We start from the raw sequence: 4,025 nt of genomic DNA, 5'->3' as shown, positions 1-4,025 counted from the left end.
GTCACGGCCGCAGCTTATTTCGTTCGCTCAAACCACGACTGAGAGCACCACGATCGCTGCGCTCAAATGCGCTAGTCACGTGGTAATATTTGTATTTCGCGGGCTTTCTTTTGAGCCCGGAAAAAAAGATACACGTGAGACTTTCTTTATCGCAATTAATGGAATGGGGGTTTCTGAAGATGCTCTACAACTTTCCAATTCACATTTTTTGTCTAAGGTGAATATTTATTAAGTTAGAAAAGTTAACATAATTAGCCAATTAACTAATTGCAGAACAAAAAATTGCCTGTAGTGCGCAAGCAGACTGGTAGTTGTATGCAACTGGTTTCACTGACCTACCTCAAATATATTATTTTGTAACCCTTGGTTCAAGTTAGCTGGGACACCCGGTATATGGCAAAGCTCCGGGATGGGTGCCCAAAACTTAATACTTGGATAGGGGTGTACCCCACGGCTCAATCCTTTCTCGGATCCATATTGTTCAACTTGGCCATGACACGCGTCGCCGAAAATCTGGAACTGGGCACAAGCGCAAGATTCGCTATATATGCCGATGATATACTGTCTGGACTGAGGCAGCGGATTACGCTTACCTGGCCTTTTGGAAGCAGTCAGGCATGCTCCCATGCAGACATGTTCCTATGGTTTGGTAGAGGCAGGCCTTATGCTTTATCGGGTGGTCGCCGGATAACGAGAAGAGCGGCCGTATGTGCTTTGTTTCAGTTAGGATGGAATGTGAGCCAGGGCAGTCTGCGCTCCAAGCACGGAATGCTGAAACTGCGTATTAGCTATCACCATCAAGCGAAGTATATGCATCCTAAATATGTCGCCAATTAAGCGACAAGAACTGAAGAGAAAACGTTAGGCACAAGATGATACGAGCAGCTGGAATGCGCCACGGCTGCGAAGTTCGGGGGTGACCGTAAATAGAAAACACAATGTTCAATTAACCGCAGCATCTTACTGCTTTCACGCAGCCATTGCTCATTTTGTTTTGGAGTGGCGTCGCGAGGGGTTGCGGTCCGCACCGGGTGTAGCGCTCAGAGGGCTGCAATCTGGGCAGTGAGAGGGAAGGTGGCGGCGGGCGAAAGTATTGTGTAAAGACTCGAAAAGGCGCGCATTTGTGCTGCTGAGACACTGACTGGCAAGTGCGTTCTTCTCGTAGAATGACGAATTATTCTGTTGTGAGGAGTGTTTATGCCAGAGAATCCACACCATTTTAACGTTGGTCCGGGCCTGTGTACGTCCATGTACCCTGGAAACACCACCATTAACCCGATGCCCATCGGACACCTGTGTGTGGCAGCGTGTTAGATGACACCCGTCGGCGGCCGCGCCGCCGCATCGACTTTTTGTATGTGAAGTTACTCCTTTCCCAAGCGAGGACTGCTGGCAGTCTTTTCCCTTTTGTCTTGTTTATTTATCTCCAATGCATTTCCCTCCTCGGCCCGGTCAGACATCCGCCTCGCACTTACAAAACGCCGAAAGGCACGGAATGCCTGTTGCTCAGCGGAATTTGTGGCTAGCCACTGTAGCGGAATGGCAGGTATATGCGCAGACTAGAAAAAAAAAAAAAAAAAAGGAGGGGGGGGGGGGGGGGGGGCACCTTCAGCAAGGTCAAGTGCTTTAAAATGGGAATTGAGAGTGAATGCGCCCGAGGGTGCTCACGCAGTGCATTATGGGGTTCTTACCTTTTCTCTCTGAAAAAGGCAAAGTCAGTGTTAAAATGAGAAACGCAACTAGAAGCGTTCAAAAACAAAAAACAAAAATGAGCCTGGAGACGCCGTTTCCCAGCTCCAAAAGCCCGTTTCGTGCTTAATATTTTCTGTTGATACGGCATCAGTGCGCGTTGGTAACTTTGCAGTCTGGATGCAGAAGTCAACTTGCACCTTTCGGAAGAAAGGACAGGAGAAAATTTAACATTAAATGTAGAGGGGGGCGCCGCACCCCCACACCGGGTGACCCTAGCGACGCCACTGTTATTTTTGAAACCGATGTTTCATTCGCGTTTTACTTTTTTTTTTTTTGCCTCTAAATCTGCGCGGCAATAGTAGGCTTTGACTTGTTTGTACAGATAATATCCCTCGTGGATATGTTCCCTTCTCCAAGGACACATCCAGTGCTCAGGCGACGGTGAAATTCGCACCATCAATCAGTGTTTAACCCATGCGAATGACACCTAACGATGCAACTCTTATACAGAACTTAGTCTCCACCCTTAACACTAAGAAGGCTCAAACAAGGTGCTGTTGCAATACAATCGGTTTAAACATATGAATGCAGCACTGCAAAATACCAGTAAGCTCTAGTCCATCCAGCTCCTTATAATACCCCTTCTTTACACACTTCATCTAGTTATCACAGGGCAACACCATCAGAGCACACCTTTCTACATTAGCAAAGCTATTATCAGCACTAAATTTATGAAGTTGACATAGCTAACAATGCATTTGTAATTAGAAGAAAAAATATATGCACCAAACACCAAACAGGCACAGGAAAGTTGCCACGTCTATTCAAAATCCATTTCTAGAATTGTTGTCCTTGGGCCCCATTTCAGTGATGGGACCCTTGTCTCTCAAGATGGGCAGCCTCTGGGAAAAGATTGAAGCTTTCAAAAAATGTTTCGCAGCGACTAGCCATGCCAAATTGAGAACTACATAGTAAAAATTTGGGGGATACTCAATCTGCCTTCAAGGATTTGATGTGACAGCATTAATAACTCCAGCCTGCAGGCCCATGCTCACATACAGGTGCAAACAAAAGTAAAGAGAGCAAGCCATTTCCTTCAGACACTTTTCACGTTGCCAAATTGAAACTGGCAGCCATCGATGTTATGTGCAGACTGGCAGTAGACGTCAGTGTGCTTTCACTTGGACAATGTTTTACTTTGTTCAATATAGTAGGCGTGATGCAAATATGGAACGGAAAAGCATGCCCTGTTTGCTTATGTCCGCAACTGTGCACGCACTCATACTCTTTCCCTTATTTGTGCCTCTATTATATGTGCATACAGCTGTAAGTCACTGCATTACGTGCAATATAACAGACAGATATGAAGCCCCAATTTAAACAAGCCACACAAATGTGCCTGTTTGGCTCTGAGGTTGTGCGCCTTACTTGGGGTTTTAGGGTTTAAAAACCCATCTCACAGGAGCTACCATATTTGGCAGCTCCTACCAATGAGACCTGTGGTCCTGAGACATGACACAACCTGCCCACCAGACAGCCCCTGGCCATGCCACCTGCTAGAGGCACGCTCACAATGCTGAAAATAAATTTTCTGCTGAACGAGCCCTTAAAGAAAAGCTGAAATACTTTTACAAAAAGTTAATGAGATGCACGCATTAGAATATTTAAAACTTGCTGATTAAGCTCACCAAGAAGTTTTGTGCTACTGTTTACAATAAATTATTAGTGTCTCGAGGATCTTCAGGCTAGTAAACATAGCTTGACAGCAAATGCGGAAAAACTAATAAAGTCATTATTGGCAACGTTTCAAATTTAGAGTGCTTCGGCCCAATTTCTTCTCCGAGCCCCAAACAATGCATTGCGATACTTTTATTCATTGCAGTCTGTTTTACTCCTCAGTGCTTGCACTGGAAATTCACCACCTGTAGATGGCATCAGTGGTGTCCCTACTCATCACTGTGTGCTGCAGAGAAGCCTGAATGCCACAACAGTTTTATTCAGCAATTTTGTCATTTAAATGCTAGCGCAAACTGGACATGATTTGCCATAAGCTTTCACAGACTCAACAATTTGGCTTAATTCTAAAATTGCTTCCACTATCCTTTAATACTATGTTAAAATTGAAACCGAATAACTGCACAAAAGGACACTAAGACTGTCTGCCACATACAGTGGAGTGTTGTTTGTTTTTTATGGCACATAGACAACTAAGGCAATCATACACCAAGGGCAAGGTTTAAAATTTCTGCTTGATGAAAGGGTTTTAAAAAGCTATTGAAGATTGGGAAAAAAGATGTAAAAAGCAACCACACTGTGAAGTTCAGTTACGCATA

Source organism: Amblyomma maculatum, chromosome 4 (genome assembly GCF_055883805.1).
Source record: "Amblyomma maculatum isolate TAMU_Amacu chromosome 4, ASM5588380v1, whole genome shotgun sequence".
Taxonomy (NCBI): domain Eukaryota; kingdom Metazoa; phylum Arthropoda; class Arachnida; order Ixodida; family Ixodidae; genus Amblyomma; species Amblyomma maculatum.
This window is presented reverse-complemented; position numbering follows the sequence as displayed.